We start from the raw sequence: 13,445 nt of genomic DNA on the forward strand, positions 1-13,445 counted from the left end.
TAAAAAAGGAAATTATGTGAATGCAGTGAAGTGACAAGACATTTTGAGTGCTTTATTGACTATTTTAATCCCAATCCCTCCTTATCAACGGGGCCTAAATGACTTTTTTTCATTAATCAACTAATAGGTTAATGAATAGTTTAATGATTTTACCAACATATTTCAATTAACAAATATGATAATTTCATTGTTGTATAAAAAATTAGTTAGAAATTTTATTTTTTTTATCAATTTTGTTAAATGACAAATTTTGACAGAGGGATATTTATAATTTTTAGAATTATATAGAACAATATATATTTTAAACAAATCTAAGATGTGTATTTATAATTTAATTTTGATTTTTTTGGATAAATTATAAATACACTGCCTGAGATTTGTTTTAAATAGAGCATGTGATTATGAAAATTACATCCCGCCTCTTGACGTTTCGAATTTCATAATAATTGGCGCATTTTACTAATAAATTATAAAGTCAATTAATAGTCTTTAATTATATCAAAATTTTATTTTAATTAATAATTCAAGTAATTTTATTATTATATAAGAGAGCAATTAGAATTTTTTTTTTTTTTAGTCAATTCTATTAAATAAAAAATTTTCTAACAAAGGATAGTTCTAATTTTTCAAACCACAAGTGACAATTTGTATTATAAGCAATCTTCAAGGAGTATATTTGTAATTTATCTTAATCTTTTTATATCTATTATATTTGCACATCCCTTTTTTCAGCACAAAAATGGTTAATTACATTTTACACCCTTGTGATTTATTATTCTTTACATAACCAACTTGTGGTTTGGAATGAAGTGTAGAGTCTAACTCCAGGAAGTTTCTATTTACACACTACCTATCTCTCAATTCACACCACTATTTAAAAAAGAAAAAAAAAATTTATTTACTATTATATTCTTCAATCAAATTATCTACACACCCCTCTATTCTTTCCTCCCTCACCACCACCGATTGCCACCCTTCACCTTCATCAACCCCATACACAAACCCTAACCTTAACCTAGCCATCACCCTTCACTACCACTGTCGCCACGATCCCCACCACTGCTGCTTGTCGTCCCTCTTAACTTCGGCGACTCTCCTTGCCCCTTTCCAAGCCATCTCATTCTCTCTACTTCCATAGCATCCCTGTCCCTCGCCCATCTCTCACCGCGCCATCGCTCCTTAGCCCATCGTTTCACTCACTCGTGAACTCTCTAAGTCTCCAACAATCGCGATATGTTCTGTTTCTCTCTCTTTCCTTCTCCATTGTTAACCCCCTATTATTCTTTTTCTTCTCATCAAACCTAACTATTACGAACAATCACAAAAAATTGCCAACACCACCCTACTAGTCATATCATCACAGCTCTCTCCCCCTCATGCACTAATACGGCTCCTACAGCTCCCACCTTTGTTGCCCCGTAACCATCATAGCTGGTGTTTCTTCTCCCCAGATACTTCACCCTCGCCCACTTCCGTCTCGCCGCCTACATTTCCTACCTACCACTAATCGTAACCTTATTCTTCTCTTCAAACCCTAGATCTAGAAAAACCTAGATCTCTCTCTCTCTCTCTCTTACGAAAACAACGTAGCTAGGGTAGAGTTGAAGGGTACTGTGGGAGTGAGGGGATGGGCTATGGAGGAGCGGACAAGGGTCACCAGAGTTGGCAATGGCAAGTAGGGGTGTGCGCGGTGCGGGTCGGTGCGGTTTGAGAGAAAAATAGAAACTGTATGGCGGGTGGCAGATTGATAAACGTGTCACTAGAATTTGCCATTTTCCTTATCGAAAACCGGCGGTTCGGTTGGCAAATAATGGCGGATTTGCCTTGGCGGTTCGGGCGGATTGACGGTTTATAAAAAATATAATTCAAATTACAAAACTTAAATCAAAGAGTAAAAAAAAGACGAGAGATATCGTAATGTTAAGCATCTTGTGAAGCTTTCTTCTGATGCAGCAAGTGTAGTAACAACATGATAATATCAACGACTATACCATCAATTCATTACAAGCATCTGTGGAAGCTACAATGATCAAATACAATACATAAAATTCCCCTCGAGCAGTAATGTAATACTATATTCTAAGGTATAGAACAACAAGTAAACTTAAGTAAAAAAGAATTTTTAGAATCCTATAAAACATGATTTAATAGCAGTGCGGGTCGGTGCGGTTTGGAAAAAAAATAGAAACCGGCGGATTGATAAAAGTGTCACTAGAATTTGCCATTTTTCTTACCAAAAACCGGCGGTTCGATTGACAAATAATAACAAATTTGCCTTGGCGGTGCGGTTCGGTGCGGTTTTGGCGATTTCGGCGGTTTCGGCGGTATTATGCACACCCCTAATGGCAAGGAAAGGAGCCTTCGGAGATGGTAGAGATTGGGTTAGGACGGTGGGTAGGGTTAAGGTTAGGGTATTTTGGGTATAAAAAATAATAAAAAATGAAAATTGTGTAAAGGTGAAGTGAAAGATGGTATGTACTGAGTTAAACTATGGTGTGCACATAGAAGCTTCCCTATCTTTATTAATATTTTTGGTAAAAAGTTAATCACTTTGCTTGGTTTTCGGTTTTTCAAAATATTTTTTAAAAAATTTTACTTTCTTATTTTTTATATTTTTTTTATTTTCACTGAATTTTTTTAATATTTTAAGTAAATTTTTTATTTTTTAAACACACCTAACATAAATACACCTAAAAAGTAAAAAATTGTAAAAAAATCTTTTAAAAATTCACTAAATGCCAAAAATACAAAAAAATATATATATAAGAATTTAGTACATTTTTTGTATTTTTATGTATTTATTAATTTTTTAAAATATTTTTTCACAAATTTTTTACTTTTAAGATACATCTAAGTAAGGTGCATCTAAAAAAATTTAAAAAAAATGTTTAAAATTTTAAAAATATTCACTAAAAACAAAAAAACACAAAAACCAAAAAAATTAATTTTCAAAAAACTTAATTCAAAAAACTCAAACCAAGCACATTGAATATTATCCCTATTTTCTTCTCTAATTTTCTTTTCCATACCACCAACACTATAACTTTCTCTCTCTAAAAATAAAACACTTCATAGTTGCTGCAGTCCCGTTTATTAATTGGTAAACAAATTTTATACTACCAGCACCCACTTATTACCTACTACACTACTAGCTCGTTTGTTTTGAAGGATAACTCATGGGATTAGACTATTAATCCGGAGGGATTAATAGTCCGTTGTTTGGTATGGATTTTTTGGTCCGGATTAATAATCCCTCCGGACTATTAATCCGGAATTCACTGGCTTATTGTATCCCTGGGGGGCCTGGGACAGAATCTATGGGATAATGTATCCCATGGGATTGGCTAGCTTTATTACATCTTTGACCCTCTCATCTTTCTCTTAGCTTGTCCAAATTCAAAATTTTACTCTGTATGAAAGTAAAACTTTACTCTGTATGAAAGTAAAATTTTACTCTGTATAAAAGTAAAATTTTACATTCTGAAACTAAAAGTAAAATTTTACTCTGTATGAAAGTAAAACTTTACTCTGTATGAAAGTAAAATTTTACTCTGTATTAAAGTAAAATTTTACATTCTGAAACTAAAAGTAAAAGTTTACTCTGTATAAAAGTAAAATTTTACATTCTGAAACTAAAAGTAAAATTTTACTCTGTATGAAAGTAAAATTTTACTCTGAATAAGAGTAAAATATTACACTCTGAAACTAAAAGTAAAATTTTACTCTGTATGAAAGTAAAATTTTACATTCTGAAACTAAAAGTAAAATTTTACTCTGTATGAAAGTAAAATTTTACTCTGAATAAGAGTAAAATATTACACTCTGAAACTAAAAGTAAAATTTTACATTCTGAAACTAAAAGTAAAATTTTACTCTGTATGAAAGTAAAATTTTACTCTGAATAAGAGTAAAATGTTACACTCTGAAACTAAAAGTAAAATTTTACTCTGTATAAAAGTAAAATTTTAGATTTAATATTCTTATTATTTAGTAAATAATTCAAAAGGGCAAAATAGTCTTTTGAATATTTATCCTTCTCCATAATATCCCAAACAAACATGGGATTCAATAGAATAGTCCAATCCAGACCTCTAATCCCATGACTAAACAAACATAGAATACAAATCTAGTCCGACCAAATAGTCCAGGGACAATGTATCCCAAGACTAACAGTCCGATGGATTACAATCCCTCCTTATCCAGTCCATCCAAACAAACGCACCCTACCAGTACTACTAGCACCCACCTGTACCACCCATCTCTTATCTACGCAACCAGTACTCACCACTTTTCTCTCTTATAACACTCATGGTAGAAGCCACAACTACAATTTGGGCGTTGGTTTAGTTAGTTGTATGCGACTGTGTAATTCTCTCTTTGTCTATCAAAAAAGTAGTCCAAAAAATTATTTTATGTTAATAAAATTTTTATGTCATTGAATTATTATTATTATTATTATTATTATTATTATTGTGGAGTCTCAGTCTAGGTCCAAGTCCACTTACACCAGCCTAAAGAAAAGGAAAGGTCCAAAACCAACTCCTTAAGCCCATTAAAGACAATCGAATATAGATTCAAGCACGTGTGAAGATATCCTTCTAAAAGAAAGACCTACAAAATAATTTTTGGAAATGGCTATAAATTCTAGGTAAAATTATAATTTTATCTTAAATTCAGTCTATTTTTTAGGTAGGCCCCGTGCGTCGATTTTCACGAGTCAAAATGGTAACGCGTTCTATGCCGCGTTGTAATTCATGTGGTATATTTGGTTGCTCAAAACCATTATCGAGTGAATGGGAAATTGAAGCCAAAGTGTGCTCCATGGAAATGGAGTTTTGGTGGAAATTCCTTAAGGTTGTAAAATGGCTTGTCCCGCGTTGATTTGGTGGGAGGTTTTGAATGGGTTTATAAGGCTTGAGTTTGGTACTTGGGGTGTGCCCCAAGGGGCACCCAAGTGTTTTAAAGGGAGAGGTTATGGGCAAAATGGGCTAAACCCATTGGACTCAAAAATCACCACACACGCGCAAGCAGCCACCGCCGCCGGTCAGGCGGGCTGGGCACGGGTGTGTGGTGTGAGGTTGGGCTTGTTCAGCCCAATACTAATCTTCTTAGGCAAAAAAACATTTAAATTTAATTTTATTTTTTGGTAAAATAAAATCCATAATTCAAAATTAAATTGGTTTGGTTTTACTGTACATCCAAACAGGGCCCTTCCCGAAATAAACCAGTCTGATATTATTGCACATCCAAACAGGGTCCTTTCCGTTTTGTTATCTGTTTGAAATATAGCCCAACAGATTCAAATCTGTTTGAATTCAAAACCAACAGGTTTCATACCTGTTCAATTCAAAACCAATAGCCACATTTACATCTATAAATAGACTGGCCTCCCATTTGGATCTTACTCCAATTTTCGTACTCCATCCTCTGATATAAATCTCTGCATTTTGCTGCATTTATTTTCTGAAAGAAAGAGTGTAAACACTTAGTGTGTTCGTAAGGCAAACAATTTGTAGTGCTGTTATTGTTTGTAGTAGATCATTTCATCCTGGGAGATAAACGTTCAATTTCTGAAAGCACCGTGAAGAAGACGAATCTGTCTTAAGGACACAGTATCAAATACTGGACTTGATCAGATTATAATTCGAAGAAATTAAATCAAGTAAGTTATTTAATTTATTTTCAGTATTATTATTGTTTATTTAAATCAGATTTTAATTTTGTTTTTGTAACAAAATAAAATCTGTTTTTGTTTATTTATTTTTATTTTGAGTTTGGTTTTTGTAATCAAACAAATTCTCTCATTTCCTTTATTTCTTTTATATTCTGTTTGTTGTTTAGTACACAACAGAATTTAATTTATTTAAATACAGTGAAGATTGTCCTACAATCTTAAGACAGATTCATTTTGGAATCTTCATTGTATTTAATTTTCTGTGATTTCATAAGACATATTCTGGTTTGAAAAACAAATAGTATTTATGCTATTTGACAGATAGTAGTAATATACTGTCTATTTTCTTTGACAACTAGTAGTAATATACTGGTGTCATTAACAATTGCAAAATATTAATTGTGTTACAGAAAATTATTGTGATATTTTATTTTTCTAGTTTTAGTAACAAAGAAAATAAAATTATTTTGTATTATAAATTTATTTTCTGGTTTTAGTAACTAGAAAATTAATTTGTGTTTTAATTTTTTCTGATTTTTGTAATCAGAGATTATGGCTACTGCAGCTGAAACTGCATCTAGTAGTGGTACTCCTATTGTTACACCAACACCGGTCCCTATCCAGAACCATGTTCATGTACTAATCAATCATGGAGAAAAACCGAAAAAATTTAACGGTACCGAGTTTAAAAGATGGCAGCAGAAGATGCTGTTCTATCTTACAACTCTTAATTTGGCCCGGTTTCTCCATGAAGAGGCTCCAGCACTTAAAGAGGGTGAAAGTGATTGGCAAATTGTTGCCGCTGTAGATGCTTGGAAACATTCAGATTTCCTATGCAGAAACTACATCCTCAATGGCCTTGACAACATGTTGTATAATGTATACAGTCCTTTGAAGTCAGCAAAAAAATTGTGGGACTCTTTGGAGAAGAAATACAAGACAGAGGATGTCAGCACGAAGAAATTTGTCGTCGGTAAATTTCTGGACTTTGTCATGGTAGACTCCCAAACGGTAATTTCTCAAGTTCAAAGTTTTCAAATAATTTTGCATGATATTCATTCAGAAGGTATGGTTCTTAGCGAGTCATTCCAAGTCGCTGCTTTAGTGGAAAAGTTACCACCGGCTTGGAAAGATTTCAAAAATTATTTAAAACATAAACGCAAAGAGATGACCATGGATGAGTTGATTGTACGATTAAGAATTGAGGAAGATAACCAAAAGGGTGAAAAGAGGAATGGAAAAAATCCCATTGAGTCCAAGGCTAATGTGGTTGAACAAGTTCATAAACCACATAACAAAAAGAAGAAGTTTACTGGAGATGGTCCTAAACAAGGCGACAACAATGGAAACAAGAAATTCAAAGGAAAATGCTATACTGTGACAAGACTGGACATCGAGCTTCTAACTGCCGCCGCCCTAAGAAGGATCATGAAAGTACAAGTAAGAAGACCACCAATCAAGCCAATGTAACAGAATTGGATTACATCTCTGACGGAGTGAATGACATCAACCTCTCTGCTGTGGTGTCTGAGGCTAACTTGGTTGGAAATCCCAAAGAGTGGTGGGTTGACACTGGAGCAACTCGTCACATATGTGCGAACAAGAAGATGTTCACTACCTACAATGAGGCTGCAAACGGTGAACAATTTTTTATGGAAAATTTTTCTACTTCTACTGTGGCCGGACAAGGAAAAGTAATCTTGAAGATGACATCAGGGAAAGAACTAACCCTCAACAACGTACTGCATGTATCTGACATCCGGAAGAATTTAGTTTTTGGTTCTTTGTTAAGTAAAAATGGTTTTAGGCTTGTATTTGAGTCTGATAAATTTGTATTAACAAAGTGTGGTATGTATGTTGGTAAGGGATACATGAGTGATGGTCTCTTTAAGTTGAATGTAATGACAGTTGTACCGAAAGTTGCTATGAATAAGAATAACACATCTTTTGTTTATATTCTTGAGTCAAATTTATGGCATGGTAGATTAGGACATGTGAATTTTGATACTTTGCGTAGATTAATTGGTTTAGATTATATACCAAAGTTTGAAATTAATCCTAATCATAAATGTGAAATTTGTGTAGAAGCAAAACTAACTAAGGCTCCATTTAAATCGGTTGAAAGAAAAAGCAAACCTCTAGAATTAATTCATACTGATGTATGTGATCTAAAATTTATTCAATCTAGAGGAGGCAAAAAGTATTTCATAACATTTATTGATGATTGCACAAGATATTGTTATGTTTATTTACTTAGAAGTAAAGATGAAGCCTTAGAAATGTTTAAACTCTACAAAACAGAAGTTGAAAATCAACTTGGTAAAACCATTAAAATGGTTAGAAGTGATAGGGGTGGTGAATATGATGCACCATTAAATGAATTTTGTGCACAACATGGCATTATTCACCAAACTACAACACCTTATTCTCTACAGCAAAATGAAATTGCTGAAAGGAAGAATAGAACCCTAAAAGAAATGATGAATGCCATGTTACTAAATTCAAGCTTACCACAGAACTTGTGGGGGGAAGCAATAATGTCTGCTAATTATGTTCTTAATAGAATACCCCACAAGAAAACCAAAAGCATTCCTTATGAATTGTGGAAAGGTCGACCAACTTCCTACAAATACTTAAAAGTGTGGGGGTGTTTGGCGAAAGTTGAAGTTCCTGTTCCTAAAAAGACTAAGATTGGACCAAAAACAGTAAAGTGTGTGTTTATTGGTTATGCTTAGAATAGTAGTGCATATCGATTTCTGACTTACAAATCAGAAATACCTGATATAAATGTGAACACTATTATAGAGTCAAGGAATACTGTGTTTTTTGAACATGTCTTTCCTTACAAGAAAGGACAGGAATTAAGTTCACAGAAAAGAACTTATGATTGTACACAAAGTCAAGAGACTAATGATAATCAAACACAAGAGACTAGTAATAGTCTCGACCAACAGGATTTAACTGATGATGAACTAAGACGAAGTAAGAGAGCAAGAACATCAAAATCCTTTGGTCCAGATTTTCTGACATACCTGTTAGAAAATGAACCTCAAAGCTTTAAGGCAGCAATGACAGGTCTTGAAGCACCTTTGTGGAAAGAGGCTGTTAATAATGAAATTGAATCTATTATGCAAAATCATACTTGGGAATTGGTGGATCTTCCACCAGGTTCTAAACCTCTTGGATATAAATGGATATTCAAGAGAAAAATGAAAGCAGATGGTTCAATTGACAAGTATAAAGCAAGACTTGTAGTTAAAGGTTACAGACAAAAGGAAGGTCTGGACTATTTTGACACATATTCCCCTGTGACAAGAATAACATCCATTCGCATGCTTATTTCTATAGCAGCGTTGTTTAATTTAGAAATACATCAAATGGATGTTAAGACAACTTTCTTAAACGGTGATCTAAATGAAGAGATTTATATGGAGCAACCCAAAGGGTTTGTAGTATCAGGGGAAGAAAATAAAGTTTGTCGACTTATAAAATCCCTTTATGGATTAAAACAAGCACCTAAGCAATGGCATGAAAAATTTGATCATGCAATGCTTACTAATGGGTTTAAGATAAATGAATGTGACAAATGCGTTTATGTTAAAAACACTGACCAAGGATAGGTCATAGTTTGTCTTTATGTGGATGACATGCTTATCATTGGAAGCAGTCAAAACATGATCAAATCAACTAAGCAGATACTTAACAAAAGATTTGATATGAAAGATATGAGGGTCGCAGATGTTATATTAGGAATGAAAATTACTAAAACATCTGACGGATATGCATTATCTCAATCACATTATATTGAGAAAATTCTTGATAAATTTATCAAGGATGATATGAATTTAGCTAGAACACCTGTAGACGTCAATCTTTATTTATCGAAAAATAAAGGTGATGCAGTGTCTCAGTTAAATACTCTCAAATCATTGGAAGCCTGATGTACTTAATGAATTGTACTCGTCTTGATATAGCTTATGCTATCAGTAAATTGAGTAAGTACACTAGTAACCCCGGAGAAGACCATTGGAAAGCGATCATTCGGGTTCTTAGATATCTAAGATTCACCTGTGATCATGGTTTGAACTTTACTCGATATCCAGCAGTACTTGAAGGTTATTGTGATGCTAATTGGATATCGGATACTAAAGATTCAAGATCCACCAGTGGATATGTCTTTACTCTAGGAGGCGCTGCTGTTTCTTAGAAATCCACGAAACAAACTTGCATCGCACGATCCATAATGGAATCCGAGTTCATTGCTTTGGACAAAGCAGGAGAAGAAGCAGAATGGCTTCGTCACTTCTTAGAAGACATTCCAATGTGGCCAAAACATGTGCCAGCTATTTGCATTCATTGTGATAGTCAATCTGCAATAGGCAGGGCACAGAATCATATGTATAACGGTAAGTCACGACATATTCGTCGTCGACATAATACCGTAAGGCAATTGTTGTCAAACGGAATAATCTCAATAGATTATACAAAATCTAAAGAGAATATTGTGGATCCGTTAACAAAAGGTTTGACAAAAGAGCTAGTGTATAGTTCATCGAAGGGAATGGGATTAAAGCCTATTACATAAGAGTCGTCATAGTGGTAACCCTACTTATATGACTGGAGATCTCAAGAACTAAGTTCAAAGGAACAACTAAGTTATGTATGGCTCGCCAGAAATCACCAAGGGATTAAAAATTCCCTACCCATTCCTATGGTGAGAGTGATATCTGCAACATATGTTGTATGCAGGGGTATAAGGATAAACTTTGCTTTTAATGATTACTTATATCTTGATTGAGGCATAAATCAAGACGAGTATAAGGAGATACTCACAATAAGAATCACCTATATGAGTGTTGAACTGGGGCCGGTTTTATGAGAATGAAGAGGCTCAATTCTCTAGAAACACTTATGAAAACTAGGTGCGTTCAATGTCAAAATGAACACAACAGTGAGAACCACGATGTGTTAGAAGATATTTTGTGTGAAATCTATTGTCTTGGCTTACACAAACGGCTGAACAATTCAAGGCATCACGTCCATTGGTTAGCCAGTAAGTCCGATAGGTTATCACTAAGGAAGGTTCAAGGCCGAAAACTACCTATCCTGATTTAAGATATTTTCGACTTATACTCTTTCGATAAATCTGCATATTGTTGCATTTCTGTTGTCATCAAATTCCATTCATGTGGGGGATTGTTGGAAATGGTTATTAATTCTAGGTAAAACCAGAATTTTATCCTAAGTTCGGTCTATTTTTTAGGTGGGCCCCGTGCATCGATTTTCACGGGTCAAAGTGGTAACGCGTTCTATGCCGCGTTGTGATTCATGTGGTATATTTGGTTGCTCAAAACCATTACCGAGTAAATGGGAAATTGAAACCAAAGTGTGCACCATGGAAATGGAGTTTTGGTGGAAATTCCTTAAGGTTGTAAAATGGCTTGTCCCACATTGATTTGGTGGGAGGTTTTGAATGGGTTTATAAGGCTTGGGTTTGGTACTTGGGGTGTGCCCTAAGGGGTACCCAAGTGTTTTAGAGGGAGAGGTTATAGGCAAAATGAGCTAGACCCATTGGACTCAAAAATCACCACACACGCACGCCGCCGCTGCCATCCGTCCGGTCGGGCGGGCTGGGCTGGGCTGGGCCTGGGCTTGGGCGCGAGTGTGTGGTGTGAGGTTGGATTGGGCTTGTTCGGCCCAATACTAATCTTTTTGGGCAAAAAACATTTGAATTTAATTTTATTTTTTGGTAAAATAAAATCCATAATTCAAAATTAAACTGGTTTGGTTTTACTGTACATCCAAACAGGGCCATTCCCGAAATAAACCAGTCTGGTATTATTGCACACCCAAATAGGGTCCTTCCCGTTTTGTTATCTGTTTGAAATGTAACCCAACAGATTCAAATCTGTTTGAATTCAAAACCAACAGGTTTCATACCTGTTCAATTCAAAACCAATAGCCACCTTTACATCTATAAATAGACTAGCCTCCCATTTGGATCTTACTCCAATTTTCGTACTCCATCCTCTGATATAAATCTCTGCATTTTGCTGCATTTATTTTCTGAAAAAAAGAGTGTAAACACTTAGTGTGTTCGTAAGGCAAACAATTTGTAGTGCTGCTATTGTTTGTAGTAGATCATTTCATCTTGGGAGATAGACGTCTAATTTCTGAAAGCACCGTGGAGAGGACGAATCTGTCTTAAGGACACAGTGTCAAACACTGGACTTGATCAGATTATAATTCGAAGAAATTAAATCAAGTAAATTATTTAATTTATTTTCAGTGTTATTATTGTTTATTTAAATTAGATTTTAATTTTGTTTTTGTAACAAAATAAAATCTGTTTTTATTTATTTATTTTTATTTTGAGTTTGATTTTTGTAATCAAACAAATTCTCTCTTTTCCTTTATTTCTTTTATATTCTGTTTGTTGTTTAGTACACAACAGAATTTAATTTATTTAAATACAGTGAAGATTGTCCTACAATAATAAGGAGAGTCATTGAATTGAGCTTCAATCCAACAGATGATAATACATGTCAGGAAGCGCAAAATATAGACGGGGCCTAGTAGAAGGTAAAACCGTTCGATCATTCTCATCTTACAATTGTGATACCCAACAAGTTGGACGCTAGTATCTGACGTGATCTTAGATATCCATATGATAAGGATCTAACAATCAAGGATATAAGCAACTTAGCAATTGGTCTAGTCAAAGGCAAAGCCCTCTAATCAAAAGATAAACGGACAAACAAGATTTAAGCCAAATAATTATAAAAAGGATCAACAAGTAAAAAACTAGAGGGGAGGTAATCCAAGAAACCCACTTAATACATTCATTGCATATTTCTCATAATGTTCGATAAGTATACTGACTTGATCATTGGAAGGTCCTCTCAACCAACCCTGGTCAAGGGTGATGACTAACATTTGATTTCTTTTCGTAGAGGTCAAGAAGGGTACACGTCAACTCATTTTCTCTGTAGAGATAATTTCACATTCCACAATTATGATGAACACCTATTAAAAATTATGTATAATTTTTTATTTGATTATTGCATTGTTAACATTTGTGAGTAATAGGGCAATTTGTATCAATTAAATCAATATAATAGTAACAGATGAAATGATAAATATTTTTAATACACAAATATGATCATTATAGTATTAATGTTAAAATTTATATCCTCAATGGATAAGTATACTACCTGAGAGGGTAATTTGTATGAATAAATTGGGCCGAGATTGGGTAATGGGCCGCTTTGGGCCGTAGTAAGAAAGGCGGAGTAAAATGACTTTTTTCATTAGCTCAGTCTAAGAAGGCCTTGTTGTTATCTCGGTCGCCACGGCCAAATTGGTTAGTTCGGTCATGGCATGCAAAGCCGAGGTGAAAGTGAGAAAGTATACTGAGCCCTCTTCAGGACTTGGTTTTTGGGTTAGTTCGGCGTAGGCTCTTCTATGGATAGCTCGATTTTGGCATGTGAAGCCGAGGTAGGGGAAAAGCAAGGAATAGCCGAACTAACAGTTAGATCGGTTACGCCAGTCATGCTAGCATGGCAATGTTATTTCGATTATATGGTAGTCCGGCCATGGTATAACCATCTCACTCGGTTTAAGCAGTGAGGAGGGTGTTGAAGGATAAGCATTATCCTTTAAGGCCATGTTTGATTCACAACACTAATAGTGAGGTATTAATAATCCTATTAAATTAGTGTGGTATTAGTTATCCCACCCCTACCCCATTACTAATAATCCTACAAATTTG

This window comes from Camellia sinensis, chromosome 9 (assembly GCF_055761805.1).
Source record: "Camellia sinensis isolate YWXY chromosome 9, ASM5576180v1, whole genome shotgun sequence".
Classification (NCBI taxonomy): Eukaryota; Viridiplantae; Streptophyta; class Magnoliopsida; order Ericales; family Theaceae; genus Camellia; species Camellia sinensis.